General features: G+C 39.2%; 1 pseudogene; it reads left to right on the forward strand.

Annotated features, from left to right (window-relative positions):
• Nucleotides 1–1,640: 1,640 nt before the first annotated feature.
• LOC138439394 (keratin-associated protein 13-4-like) lies at nt 1,641–5,048 on the forward strand (annotated as a pseudogene).
• Nucleotides 5,049–15,407: the final 10,359 nt, after the last annotated feature.

Raw genomic sequence — 15,407 nt, forward strand, 5'->3', positions numbered from 1 at the left:
CAAGTCAAGTAGAGTGTGTGTGTTTTATTGGATATGTGTTAGAAGCAATGGGAAAGCTTTCACTGGGACAGTGAGAGGGCCAGTTTTTTTGTTTTATGAAGATTGACCAGACAAGGATAGAAAGAAAAGATTGGAGGGGACATTTTCCTTTTGAAAATAAGATAAGCCACGTTAGGCTGATCTCAGGTGACCTTGGCTTGTATCAGCTTGAAGCATGGCTTTGGTTTCTGGCCAGAGACAGAAGTCAAGGCCAAGGCAGGGGGAACGCTGAATCCTAGCCTCTAAACCACCAGGGACCAGGGACCAGTGACAAGGCCCTGGCCTGCCAGCTGTGTTGAAATGAATTTCCACATAGAGATGGGAAATAGTGAAACAACTAAAGTATTTATTAGGAAGGAGAGTACGTGTAGATAGACACAGGGGCTAACTCAGAAAATTGCACCCTCACGGTAGTTTGAAACACTAACGTGGGGCATTTCTTCTGGGCTCCCTTTGACCAGTCATCTTGCTTTGCCTGGTTCTGAATCCATATTTGCTTTATCTTAAGGTCTCCTGTGTGTGCACATGCATCTCTGAGCCATGGTGGATTCTAGCAAAGAGGCCAATGGGTAGTTACCATCACTTACTGTGAGATGATCACCATCACCACTCTTTAGATCTCCAAGGAGCCCTTCTGTTCATTTGTAGTTGAAAAAAATCTCCTTCTCCCCGAGAATGAGGACTATGTGGTCCTTCATCTCTTCTTTGGGCAGGAATTTCTATTATGGAATTTCTTTCTACAGGTGGGAAACTGGTCAGTCTAGGGTCCATTTATCTCCTGCCTCAGAATCTTTCAGTGGTTCCACCAAGGGAGGAGATTTTCTTGCTCTAGAACAATGGTTCTACACCAGAACTGCTTAGCACTCAAGCAATTTTTGGAGACATTGTTAACTGTTATAATGTGTGTGTGTGTGTGTGTGTGTGTGTGCACGCGCACACACAACAGACATCTAGTGGATAGAACCAGGAACACTGCCAAATACCTCCTAAATGAACAGGATACTCCCCACAACAAAATAAGATCCAGTTCAAGATGTCAATGATGACAAGGTTGAGAAGCTCTAGATTGGAAAGAAGGCAGTAAGATGACTGGGGAAATTTATGATAAACTTGGAAGACAGAATGGGTCGTATTTAGAGAAGATACATATATTAAGAGGATTCCAAGGTTTCTGAGTTTAACTACTATGTGGTTCAAAATGCTGCTTACTCAGATGAGAAAAAAGTATTTTTTATTCCTCCCTAGGGAAGAGAAAAAGTTCAACTTTATACACATACAATTTTGACAGTCTTATTAAATCTCCAAGTGGAAATGGTTACTGAGTGGCTATCTGGGTCTAGAATTTGAATAAAAAAAGATATTTGTACTGGAAATATACATTTGATGAAGACTATTGATAGTATTTCAAGGCATAATGGCGAAGTGTCTTCCCCACAGAGAGAACCAGTGATGAGACTAGTGCCAAGCCTCAGGAAACATTATATTCAGGAAACCAAACTAAGGGTAAATTGAACTAGGGGAAAGTTAGATAGAAAATCAGGAGTGTGCTGTCACAGAAGTACATAGATGAGCATATTTCAAGATCAGGGACACAGCTGTCTATGTTGAATGTAGTTAAACATTTGCGTAAGATCATCCCCAAACTGTCCACACTTAGTAGCATAAAGGTGACCACGCTAGTGAAATTTCAGGAGAGTGTTAAACCAGAGAAAAACAGTATGCTTATTGAAAAGGCCATAAGAATTTAGATAGTTGGCAAACTGATCACACAAATCTTTATAGAGAATTTGGTCCTCAAAAACAGAAAAGCTATATAATTATGAAAGAAATGACAGTAAGATTTTTGAATTGAAGAGGTTAACTATGTGTGAAGTCTGAGAAAACAGAACCATTAGAAGCTTTTGGATAGAGAAATAGTTACCGATCAAGGCCACAAAGTCAACTTTGCTTGGGTTGGAGGTGAGGGGCAGAGATCTAGGGTCACCTCAAGCACTAAACTGATTATTATTAGCTTGGGGATTATATTTAATTATAAAAGAAATGTTTATATTCATTTGACATTGCATTAAAGTTAACTTCTAAAAGATAAGCAATCACTGTGCATACAAGGATTTATACATAGTGGTTTAGGCATTAAGTTGTGTCTGACTTTTTCCGACCCTAAGGATTGTAGCCCACCAGGCTTCTCTGTCCTTGGAGTTTCCCAGGCAAGATTACTGGAGTGGGTTGCCATTTCCTTCTCCAGGGGATCTTCCCAATCCCGGGTTCAAATGTGCATCTCCTGCATTGCAGGGGGATCCTCTACCACTGAGCCATCCTGTGAAAATAAAAAGTTAAGGACTTGATATATTCCTTCATTTTATAAATTATTTAGAGCACCCACAGTGTGCCAGATGCTGGTTCAAAGAAAATTAAACCCTTTGCAGATCCTGAGGAACCTCAGGGTATTCCACTCTTACACATGTTTATGTGCCTGTCCAGCAAGCTCAAGTGACTGAAATCTTAGTCTGCATGATCCACCTCAAAAGACATCTCTTTTAACTCCTGTGTGCTGTGTGCATGTGTGTGTGTGTGTGTGTGTGTGTGTATGTTTGGTCCTCCAAATTGATAGTTGGCAAGATACTAAGAGCCTTATTGTAGAAGAATTTTAAACAGTTGAGACGAACACCTCTCAAATACGAGGAATTTGATTTTAGATTTGAGGAATGGGAAAGATTTGGGGAAGTGAGTAAGACATTTGGCAGAAATTTGTAAACAAAACAATGGAGAGACAATTCCACTGGTGCCATATAAGTAAATACTAGAGGAGACTAGAGAAAACAATCATTGGGAAACAAATATAAAAGATCAAATTACATAAATCGCTTTTTTGTTTTCCAATTTCTAGAAGATGCTTTAAGACAGAAGGTGGATATACAATAAGTGGGGAATAAAAAAGTTTTCTCTAATTCCAAGACTTTCTTTCTACCATTGTTTTTTATAGTGATAGGATAATTTTAACTACTTAAAACGGAGGTACTTTTTTGCTTTTTTGTCTTTCTAGAAGGCTGAGCCAAAGAGAAGCTCAGCAGGGAGTGAAATGAATCACTGTCTAAGGTGTCTCATTTCTTACTCCCAACTGAGTTGGCAAAGGTTAGCACACTATTAAAATTCAAGCTTTTGCAAATGTATTTCATTGGTAGTCAACTCACTCACAGTATACCAGTTTTTAGCAATTATTCTCAGTGATAGTCTACATGATTGCCAAAGAATCTCTGCCTCATGTGGAAAAAGAATTCAATAATTCCATATAGGATCAAACATGAATTGTTTAATGATGATAAGGTAAATGAGAAGACAAATAGAAGAATAGTTTGAAATAACCATCTCTATGGTAACTTTGAATGCTGAAAAAAAAATAATTAAGAAACTTTTTTTTGTGTGTGGCTGTATTTGGTTTCTCATAAAATAAGTTAGAATATACAGGCGGGATATTCACAAGAGACACACAGATTCGATCACTGGGTCAGGAAGATTCCCTGGAGAAGGAAATGGCAACCTACTCCAGTATCCTTGACTGGAAAATCCCATGGACAGAGGAGCCTTGTGGGCTACAGTCCATGAGGTTGCAAAGAAATGGACACGACTGAGCAACTGAGCATGGGCATTCATAGTTTATGGATGCCTGCAGCTAAAAGGCTAAGCTTTTGGAGTTGTCAGCACAACATTGTTGTTCCTGGTGGCTTTGGAGGCAGTCACATCTGGGTTATTAAACTGGTGACCATCTCCTAAAGTTGTTGCCAGGATTAAATGATCCCACAATCTGCCGTGTTTTACACATAGTATAGGCTCCATAAAGCATGTATAAATAGCTGAGAAAAAAGTGCTGACAACTGTTAGGAGTAATCATTTACACTCTAAGGCACAAAATCCCCACAGTCAAGCTCAGGGGCAGCAAGGGCACTGTCTGTATGCATCACAAACGTCTTTGAAGGCAAACAGCAACTTATTTCTGGGGAAAGGAAGAAAAGAGAGAGCAGAGTGGCTTCTATAAACAAGAATAACCGAACTGAAATTAAGAAAACACATACATGTGTTCAGTGATAACTATAGCCTAGGTTAATTAGCCATTTTCATGACAAGACTTGTACAAGGAGAAGGAGGAGGAGGGTCTGCATCACACTCAACAGAGTGAAAATATATCAATTCAGTTCGATTCAGTGGCTCAGTCGTGTCCAACTCTGTGACCCCATGGACTGCAGCATGCCAGGCTTCCCTGTCCATCACCAACTCCTGGAGCTTGCTCAAACTCGTGTCTATTGAGTCAATGATGCCATTCAATCATCTCATCTTCTGTCATCCCCTTCTCCTCCCAAGAAGATATACATTTATATATAAACATGCCTGGGAGAAGCCAAGGATATCAGAGCATCTTTTCACGGTAATTCAGCTGAACTCACATCACTTGTGAAATTGTCCTACAACTGCTGTTCTGGAAATTTCTCCTCCTGCTCCCTTGGGGACCATCTGTGCTACCAGGCTCCCCCTGTGACTCCTCCTTCCCTAGCAACCTGGTCTACAGCACTGACTTCTGCTTTCCCAGCTCCTGCCAGCTGGACTCCTCTCTTGACAGTCAGGAGACATGCTATGAACCCATCCGGTGTCAGGTGCCCTTCTGCCACCCAAGGACTTCCATGCTCTTCAGTCCTTGCCAGTCAATTCACACTGGATCCCTGAGCCGTGGGTCCAGCAGAGGCTACTGCTTGGGCTATGGATCTAGAACCTGCTACTCATTGGGCATTGGATCCCATAGCTTCAGACCCCTGGTTTATGGAGTCTGTGGTTTCCCTTCCCTGAGCCACAGATCCCGATTCTGCAACTCAATGTACGTGGCTTCTGGGAGCTGCCAAATTTCTTGTGATCAATCAACCTTCTATATCTGGCTTCTACTACTGTTCAGCTTCTTAAGGGTTCTAGACTGTGACTTCACAGTTATCTCCCTCAAAGCTAATCTTGGCTATTATTATTAATATCTGGCCAGAGTCTATATTCTACTACTTAGATGAGGAATTTTTAAAAAAATCCTATTAATATTAAAATAATCCATCTCAGAGAGTACACATTCTGTTTTCTATATTTCCTCCCTCACTTGTCTAGTTAAAAATAGAACAGGAGGTCTCTTTACCTTTCAAGTAAACTTATTTAAGCTGATATCAGTTCATAAAGCTTCCCATTCAATTTTTTTAAGAGGCTATCTGTTGGGAATTACAAACCTCCTGTTGTTTGACTAAAAAGAAGTATTTAATTTATGGAGCAGACACCCTGGTTGGCAGAATTACCTGCCAATGCAGACCTGGTTCCTTGGAATTTGGAGCAAGTGGACTTAGAGCGTGGGCAGGAGATTATCCTAAGCTCTCTTGTGACCACCTTATCAGGACATTTTAACTTCGGTTAAACTAGTCATAGGTGTGAGCCAAGCAGAAAAGTTCAGGAAACAGCAGTGATGCTTCAGCAAGTACTAGCTTTGCTGTTTTAGATTAAAGAACTGTCAAAATACTTTTATAGGACCTTTTTACAGATTTGCATTCTAGGTCAATTTAGTCGTGTTGAACTCTTTCTGATCCCATGAACAGTAGCCTGCCAGGTTCCTTTGTTCATGGAATTCTCCAGGCAAGAATGCTGGAGTGGGTAGCTATGCCCTCTTACAGGGAATCTTCCAGAACCAGGGATTGAACCTGAGTCTCTCATGTCCCCTGTATTGGCAGGAAGGTTCTTTACCACTTTTATAGACTTCAGTTCAGTTCAGTTCAGTCACTCAGTTGTGTCCTACTCTTTGCGACTCATGAACCACAGCATGCCAGGCCTTCCTGTCCATCACCAACCCCTGGAGTCTACCCAAACCCATGTCCATTGAGTCAGTGATGCCACCCAACCATCTCATCCTCTGTCGTCCTCTTCTCCTCCTGCCCTCAATCTTTCTCAGCATCAGGGTCTTTTCCAGTGAGTCAGCTCTTCGCATCAGGTGACCTTATGCAAGCTCTAATGAAATTCTGAGGTCGTGATATTAACCGACCACAGTAACCCAGATAATGAAACAAATATCTTAAGTACGGATGAAATTAACCACAGATTCATCTTATTGCAATAAAAAGATTAGAGTCATGTTGATGTTTAGACTTCTGAGCCATGTTGATGTTCAGACTTCATTCTCTCTTCTATTTGGTCAGTATAAGGCCAGCTGTTTCACAGAATTCTCCTGACAACTTCTGGAAATATGGCAGCATCATGAATAGGAAATACTAACTGAGACGGAGGACTTGATATCTTGGGCTTATATTTGGATATGATAACAGATACTTTGTTAAGTTTTCTTGTTTAATGAAATGCATACATCTACATTTGAAATACCTAAGTGGGAATAAAATGTTAATATCTAGGTGGATGTGGGTAACATATTGTTCATTGTCCTCACAGCTGTTTTTCTCCCCTCTCTTCTTCCCACAATAACTGAATTTTGCTTGTGTATCCTGTCTTATCCACCTATTCTTTTATATTAACATAGCTATGGCCCAGGTTTCAGGACTGAATCTGGCAATCCCAGTTCCTACTGAAACGGAATAGTTCAGAAGGGAGCACATGGTCTAACTTAAGCCAATGAGAAACAGGGAGTAATCTTAAGAGATGTTTTTGTTAAAAATCTTATTATGGAGTTTTTTGAAGCCAGCATGTCTCCATTTTATCACATCTTATGTGGAATGCTGCATCCATCTTGCATATGGCCTGAGAACTAAACCATTGTGGGAAAGAGGGTAAAACCAACAGGAATGCTGAGGAACAGAGCCCGGACCACCTTACTTCTGGACTTTGGTCTTGAGCTAATACATATTATTATATAAGCTATGCTGAATTACAGTTTAAGTTGCTTGTAACTAAAGTTTTCCTAAATGAGACAGTCCTTTAAAACCTAAAACAATCTCTTTCTCAATTAAAAAAAAAAAAAAAGTGAGGGTAAAAGTATGCCACTCAGTTGTGCCTGACTCTTCATGACCCCATGGACTGTAGCCCACCAGGTTACAAACTGCCCACGGTATTTTCCAGGCAAGAATATTGGAGTTGGTAGCCATTACCTTCTCCAGGGGATCTTCCCAACCCAGGGATCGAACTTGGGTCTCCTGCATTGCAGTTGGGTTCTTTACTGGCTATAAAGACTCCTTAATATAATATTAAAGACCACTTGCAACTCTGCACTCTCCCATTTTCTCTTCTCATCACACTCCACAAACATACACTCCACCAACATATACTGCATTGTTGCCAACTACTCACATTTCCAGGAACACATGGTGCAGATCTGAGTGCAGATCTAATACTTCTAAAATTAATGCTACATCTCTCTTAACCTTCAAAACCCATGACAACGCTATCTCTTCTCCCATTTCTCTTAAATAGACTACAAAATCAATAAAGTTGATGATTCTGAATATAATGCTAGCATTATATATGCTTATATTTTGCTAATTACAAAGGCACTAGTTTTAATATTTCATTTAAACTATTATTTTGTTCAGTACTTACACTTATATTTTCAATATATACAATGGGATTTAGTCTAACAAAATTTTGTAAGTAGTAAAGACAGTAAAAATTAATTTAATGAATGAATGAATGAGATGAGGATGACAGTCTGAAGAATATATTATGTCAGTGACAACAAGCATGTATTCATTTTTGCTAGTTGAACTCTATTTAGGTCAGTTACTTGTCATCAAAGTCTTCAATCCTTTGTTCATCATTATCATCAGAAATGATTTAGCACCATCTCAATGGCATATTACCACGACCTCATTACCCGTAGGATAACTGGAAGAACTCAAAAGCAAATTCACATTTTTGGATCACACAAAGGCAAAAAAATAACTTCACCATATGCTAACCTCAGAGGAAGGCCAGAGTAAGAACATCTGAGGATAGGAACAAAAGCAATTACATAATTACTATAATAAACCATAACACTTTCACATCCAAGACATAATGAACAAAGGGGTGGAAAATATGAGAGTTAATGTTTAGATACTTAAGATACTCTGGTTCATTCTTTTTGTTTTAATTACTCCTCATTAAAGTTTTCATAGACAGTGTGTAATCATCTAACTTTTCTCTTTTTTTAAAATTTTTTTCTCTTTTCAACTCTTTGAATCAAAATCTGATGTGATTGAATTGTGAATGGCTAAGAATTATTCCAGGAAGCAAAATTATTTAGAAATAGTTTCAGAGAAGAAATGCTGTTATGTGTGAATCCTTTTATGATCATATTCTAAGAGAATCTATTTATCATTAGAAACAGAGAGTGTTGGTGAAAGAGTATTTCCATATTCCACACAGGATCAATATTATGGTTGCTGCTGCTGCTAAGTCGCTTCAGTCGTGCCTGACTCTGTGCGACCCCATAGACGGCAGCCCACCAGGCTCACCCGTCCCTGGGATTCTCCAGGCAAGAACACTGGAGTGGGTTGCCATTTCCTTCTCCAATGCATGAAAGTGAAAAGTGAAAGGGAAGTCGCTCAGTCGTGTCTGACTCTTAGCGACCCCATGGACTGCAGCCCACCAGGCTCCTCCATCCATGGGATTTTCCAGGCAAGAGTACTGGAGTGGGGTGCCATTGCCTTCTATGAATATTATGGTTATAGTGTCATGCTTTTAAGTATTCTAGAGCCTAAAAATTCTACCATATCTATTTCATTGCCTGAGGAGTTTTACATGGTACTTGACTTAGTTTACAGAAATTGATATCTAACGGAGTTGGACACAGCTTAGCAACTCAAGAACAACAATGTCTAAAGGAAACAGATCATTCCCCTTAACACCTTATTTTGAGGTGGATTCATGTGTACAAGGGAAGCTCTAACTTAGTCAGTAAAGAATATGCCTGCATTGCAGGAGACCTGGGCTTGATCCCATGGTGGGGAAGATCCCCTGGAGAAGGAAATGGCAACCCACTCCAGTATCCTTGATGGAAAATCCCATGGACAGAGGAGCCTGTTGAGCTGCAGTCCAAGAGGTCGCAAAGAGTTGCACATGATTGAGCAACTAACACTTTCTTTCTTCATGTGTTTCTGTCCAGAGAAGCGAACTTTTTATTTACTTGCAGTTGAGTTCAGTTCAGTTCAGTTGCTCAGTCGTGTCTGAGTCTTTGTGACCCCAAGAACCACAGCACGCCAGGCCCCACTGTCTACCACCAACTCCCAGAGTTTACCCAAACTCAGGTCCATTGAGTCAGTGATGCCATCCAACCATCTCAACCTCTGTCATCCCCTTCTCCTCCTGCCCTCAATCTATCCCAGCATCAGGATCTTTTCAAATGAGTCAGCTCTTCACATCAAGTTTCAGCTTCAACATCAGTCCTTCCAATGAACACCCAAGACTGATGTCCTCTAGGATGGACGGGTTGGATCTCTTTGCAGTCCAAGGGACTCTCAAGCATCTTCTCCAACAACACAGTTCAAAAGCATCAATTCTTCGGCACTCAGCTTTCTTTATAGTCCGACTCTCACACCCATACATGACTATTGGAAAAACCATAGCCTTGACTAGATGGACCTTTGTTGACAAAGTAATGTCTCTGATTTTTAATATGCTGTCTAAGTTGGTCATAAGTTTCCTTCCAAGGAGTAAGCGTCTTTTAATTTCATGGCTGCAGTCACCATCTGCAGTGATTTTGGAGCCCAGAAAGATAAAATTTGACACTGTTTCTACTGTTTCCCCATCTATTTCCCATGAAGTGATGGGACCAGATGCCATGATCTTAGTTTTCTGAATGTTGAGCTTCAAGCCAACTTTTTCACTCTCCTCTTTCACTTCAAGAGGTTCTTTTGTTCCTCTTCACTTTCTGCCCTAAGGGTGGTGCCATCTGCATATCTGAGGTTTCTGTTATCTTAAATATAACAGAACTTCTAATTTATAGTTGTGGATTTCTACCTGTATGCATGGCATCTTGTGTTTGGTAGCTAAGTTGTGCCTGAATCTTTGCAACCCCTTGAGCTGCAGCATGCCAGGTTTCTCAGAGTCTGCTCAAACTATGTCCATTGAGTCAATAATGCCATACAACTATCTCATCCTCTGTCATTTCCATCTCTTCCTGCCTTCAATCTTTCCTGACATCAGGTCTTTTTCAATGAATCAGCTCTTAGAAAGTATTGAAGCTTCAGCTTCAGCATCAGTCCCTCCAATGAATATTCAGGGTTGAATTCCTTTAGGATTTACTGGTTTGATCTCCTTGCAGTCTAAGGGACTCTCAAGAGCCTTTAACACCACAGTTTGAAAGCATCAATCCTTTGGCACTCAGCCTTCTTTATAGTCCAATGCTCACATCCATACATGACTACTGGAAAAATCACAGCTTTGACTATATCAACCCTTGTTGGCAAAGTAATGCCTCTGCTTTTTAACAGAATGTCTATGTTTGTCATAGCTTTTCTTTCAAGGAGCAAGCATCTTAATTTCATGGCTGCAGTCACTGTCCACAGTGATTTTGGAGGCCAAGAAAATGAAGTTTTTCATTGTTTACACTTTTTCCCCACCTATTTGCCATGAAGTGATGGGAACAAGTGCCAAATTCTCCACTTTTTGAATGTTAAGTTTTAAGCCAAATTTTCAGTCTCTTCCTTCACTGTAATCAAGAGGCTCTTTAGTTCCTCTTCACTTTCTGCCATAAGGGTGGTGTCATCTGCATATCTGAGGTTATTGTTATTTCTCCCAGCAATCTTGATTCCAGCTTGTGTTTCATCCAGCCTGGCATTTTGCATAATTTACTCTGCGTATATGTTAAATAAACAGGGTGACAATATGCAGCCTTGATGTACTCCTTTCCCAATTTGGAACCAGTCTGTTGTTCCATGTCTGGTTCTAACTGTTGCTTCTTGACCTGCACACAGATTTCTCAGGAGGCAGGTAAGATGTTTTATTATTCCCATCTCTTTAAGAATTTTCCACAGTTTGTTGTGATCCACACAGTCAAAGGCTTTAATGTAGGCAATGGAGCAGAAGCAGATGTTTTGCTGGAATTCTCTTGCTTTTTCTAGATCCAGCAGATGTTGGCAATTTGATCTCTGGTTCCTCTGCCTTTTCTAAATGCAGAAGGGTGACTTTCATTTGTGAATTTTTGTTTACCTTGATACAGTTGTACCAGTGATTAGAAGTCTGATGTAGCAACATAATCAATATAAAAACATATAAATAAATAAATATATATATATATATATATATATCATTAGAGAAATGCAAATCAAAACCACAATGAGGTACCACTTCACACCAGTCAGAATGGCTGCAATCCAAAAATCTGCAAGCAATAAATGCTGGAGAGGGTGTGGAGAAAAGGGAACCCTCCTACACTGTTGGTGGGAATGCAAACTAGTACAGCCACTATGGAGAACAGTGTGGAGATTCCTTAAAAAATTGCAAATAGAATTACCTTATGACCCAGCAATCCCACTGCTGGGCATACACACCGAGGAAACCAGAATTGAAAGAGACACATGTACCCCAATGTTCATCGCAGCACTGTTTATAATAGCCAGGACATGGAAACAACCTAGATGTCCATCAGCAGATGAATGGATAAGAAAGCTGTGGTACATATACACAATAGAGTATTACTCAGCCGTTAAAAAGAATTCATTTGAATCAGTTCTGATGAGATGGATGAAACTGGAGCCAATTATACAGAGTGAAGTAAGCCAGAAAGAAAAACACCAATACAGTATACTAACACATATATATGGAATTTAGGAAGATGGCAATGACGACCCTGTATGCAAGGCAGGAAAAAAGACACAGATGTGTATAACGGACTTTTGGACTCAGAGGGAGAGGGAGAGGGTGGGAAGATTTGGGAGAATGGGAATTCTAACATGCATACTATCATGTAAGAATTGAATTGCCAGTCCATGTCTGACGTAGGGTGCAGCATGCTTGGGGCTGGTGCATGGGGATGACCCAGAGAGATGTTGTGGGGAGGGAGGTGGGAAGGGGGGTCATGTTTGGGAACGCATGTAAGAATTAAAGATTTTAAAATTAAAAAAATAAATAAATAATTTAATAAAAATAAAAAATAAAAAAATAAAATGCACCAATAAAGGTCATCTAATAATTCGAAAAAAAAATAAAACATTCAAATCTCAAAAAAAAAATAAAATAAAAAAAATAAAAACAATATAAACTACTCAACTTTACAAGAACCATGTGCTAAGTTCTTGAGAGATGGAGACAGGCTGGCTAGACATTTGGTGAAAATGATAAACACCTTCCAACCCTTAAAAGGGTCTCAGAATGTGTGACATTTACAGCCATAAACAACATAATCTCAAAAACACAAAAAAGACTCTTTTATTTTACTTTATAGTATGGTAGCAACCCCAGACTGATGTTGCCATAAGAGCACCATCTTGGTCTGTAAGATGATCTTTAATTTGATTGAAAATACTTTCACTCATTTATCACTCAAAATGTGGCAGGCAATCTGATACTATATATATCATCTCAGTAGGAAATGGCCACCCACTCCAGTATTCCTGCCTGGAAAATTCCATGGACAGAGGAATCTGACAGGCTACAGTTCACAGGGCTGCAGAGTTGGACACCACTAAAGTGACTTAGCATGCCACTGCAAATGTTGATATTCCACACTCTGGTGGGTAGGAGGTGCCACTTTATCTGCAATCATGTTGACTTCAAGACCAGTAAATTGCTGTTCAACAATTTAGTAGCAAAGAATCCAGTCGCCATAAGCCATCAGATAATTATTCTACTTATTTTTTCTCAAGAATTCTAGGAAATAGACTACATAATTATCAGTTTCAAGTGCCTACAGAACTAATGTTTAATTTTCAGTGAGTTGAATGAAAACAATTCCAAGGTGACTAGTTGTCCTAACCTACATCATTATGTTGAAATATGCCAGGCCACTCCCTCTATAAACTCAGCACCAGTTAAAATCAAAACTGTATACTGGAACATCTGTTAATTCAACACTTAATTAGACAGAATGTTCAAGTTAATGCCTCATCCCAAACAGAAAAGAACTCACAGAGCAGCCTTATTCACAAATGACAGACCTACTCACAACTGACACTGTCTTCATGTGGAGATTTGGAACTGCACTGGTATGCACTAATTTACTACACATTGTGAGGTTAATAAAGAGGTTAACTGCTGAAGACAATTGTGTGAATGTTGGCCTGGATGGTGTCCTGTCTTTGCCCCTCAGAATTTGGCAAAGGACTCTGCTGACAGTGAAAAGTACTGCCGTTTTGCTCGGTAAAAACTTTCAAAAACATTTGCCTGTGTTGTTTCTATGGGCAATCAAATATTCTAAAATAATTGATTCAGCTAATAAGAGCCTTCCTTAATGATTTTCTTCTTATTTCACTGATTTTACTTATTTACCTTTCAGGTAGGCATGGTTATTATTATCTCTTTTTTATAACCTCTGTGCCCTTGCCAATTCTTGGGTATGTTCCAGTTTCAGAACTGTATACCTTAAGACTTTAGCTGTAATTTGAGTGAATTTTTACTTAACAACTTCTATTAATTAATGTTTCAAAACACACTGATGGAGCTCTTATTATGTACTAGCCAGGCACGGTGTTTAGAGTTAAGGATACAGTAGTGAGAAAGATATATATTTCTTGCCTTTATGGAACTTTGAGTGTGATGACAAAGACATAATAAAGAAACAAAATCATTATAAGCTGAGATAAGTATTGTGAAGGAAAAAAAAATGATTCTCTGAGAATGTGACTTTTTTTCAACTGGAAAGATGAAGGAAAGAACTTAAGAGGAGCATTTAAGTTGAGACAAAATATGAGGAAGGGAGCTGTATATGGAGAGGGAGAGGGCAGTGAAGGAATGAAACAGAAGACAGCATGTGCAAAATACTGAAGCAAGGAAAGGCTTGGCATGTTCAAGGAACTAGGTAAAGACTTGGGAGCATAGAGCATTTTGGGCAGAAGAAAGTGATGAGATTTGGAAAAAAAAATAGGCAGCAATCAGGTCTTAGATGGTGCTGTAGGAGAATGGGTCTCATTTTTAAGAGCAATGAGAATTCATTTACCGCTTTGAAGAAGAGAAGCTTTTGTGTAATGATGAATACAAACTTGCATAAACATTAAATGGTTTGTTGTAGGGTTCATGTGGAGGGCATAATGGGATCTTTCATCTCACAAAAGTGGCCCTGCAAAATTATAAATGATTTGCCAGCATTACAAAAACATTATACACAAATTGAGTGTACAACCTGTCAAGCTGAATGTGGACACTCAGAGGTGTCCTTTTAAGTATATAATATCCTTGGTCCATTATGTATTAAAGAAGAGCTTGTATAAGGGTTGTTCAAAGTTCCTGAGTGTTCTTGGTTTGCTTCAGACCAAGACAGGTAGACCAGAGAGCTGGTCTAAAAATATATTTCTGTCATTCCACTGTCATAAGCTGAACGAAATAAATTGCAGAATATGTTAGAGAAATCGTGTTTCTAGGTCTTGGGCTATGAGTATGAAACTACCCTAAGTACAGCATAATAGCTGATAAATGTAGGAGCTGATCATTCTTCCATCAAAAACGAAACGCTGAGTTTAAAAAAAAAAATAAAAAGTAAAGCATAATTGAAACAGGTTTCTTACAAAGGCAGATTATCAAGCACAAAGATAAATAAATTTACTACTTGGTATAAAATATAATCAAAACAATGAATGTGTCAGAATCCGTTGCTAATTCAGAGGAATAAGTAATAACATCTGACCAGGAAAATCGAAGGAAAGCTTTAAAAAGAGTTAACATTTAAATTTCGCTTTCAGTAAGATGAGGGGAACGAAATGTCAGACAAAGGGAAAGATGTTTATAGGGCAATGGTCAGATTCAGTACTTTGGGTGAAGAGTTCAAAGGAGAATGAGGGCAATTAAAATCAAATCAACCTCTTACTGAAAAATGCTTTGATTATATTATCAAGTTCTGCTTAGATGCCATTTCTCAAAATGACAGTGCTGAATATTAATCACTATGCAATTGGCTATTTCTACATATATTCTTTATAGTCCATTTACCAATATAGAAAGTCATGGTGACTAAGCGGGAAAAAAAAAATGTTAGCTTGGTGACTTGTTGGGACTCATATTTGACAAGCCCCACCCCAATGAGTCAGCTTTGGGGCTAACATGAAAGCCATTTTGAAGATTCAAAGTGGACTGGCTTCTTTGCTAATAAAACATTATCCTCATATATAAGTAAGCAAAGTGTTAATGAGATGCTATCCTTCCAATAAGCTTAAGCAATGAAGTAGCAAGAGTCATGAAAAGAAGCCAACACCCAGTTTTCAGAGTATATAACCTCCTCAGTA

This window comes from Ovis canadensis, chromosome 1 (genome assembly GCF_042477335.2).
Source record: "Ovis canadensis isolate MfBH-ARS-UI-01 breed Bighorn chromosome 1, ARS-UI_OviCan_v2, whole genome shotgun sequence".
NCBI classification, from domain to species: Eukaryota; Metazoa; Chordata; class Mammalia; order Artiodactyla; family Bovidae; genus Ovis; species Ovis canadensis.